The sequence below is a fragment of the Nilaparvata lugens genome, chromosome 11 (genome assembly GCF_014356525.2).
Source record: "Nilaparvata lugens isolate BPH chromosome 11, ASM1435652v1, whole genome shotgun sequence".
NCBI classification, from domain to species: Eukaryota; Metazoa; Arthropoda; class Insecta; order Hemiptera; family Delphacidae; genus Nilaparvata; species Nilaparvata lugens.
The window spans coordinates 43,257,336-43,257,912 of record NC_052514.1 but is presented as its reverse complement, the minus strand read 5'-3'; positions in this window follow the sequence as shown (position 1 = coordinate 43,257,912).

Below are 577 nucleotides of genomic sequence, written 5' to 3'. Positions count from 1 at the left end.
TATGATTACACAGTTGGAAATAATACTGTCTCTCTCCCACACAGATACACGCATCTTCTGTTATCGAGAGATGACGAAATTATCATCTGTTTTCCAAGGATGAATAATCCTTTTAATATCGTTCAGTGAGTTATCTCAAGGATGAGACCTAGTGCAATCGAATCTTTATATCATAAACCTACTATGTTCCAAATTTCGTGAAAATCGTTAGAGCCGTTTTCGAGATCCGTTAAATATAAATAACCAGATATAAGAATAGCCAGATATAAAAATAAACATTATAAATATACAGAAATTTCTCGCCTTATATAATAGGATTAAATAGCCTATATACATTGTGGGATGAACATAATATTGTTATTTTGTGTAGCCTATGCCTATGTCCAATGAACAATAAATCTACAACTTCTCGAAAATTATAGTAACAATAAATAATATTTTTTTGTTCCATACACTTGAATTCAGGTTCAATTTTAAGTGAACTGTGCAGTTGTCTCCTTAATTTCAGCAATACGAACAGTTACAAAAATTTCTTTTCGCCCCACTTGGATGTAATGAGCTGGTTTACGTGCGTCAT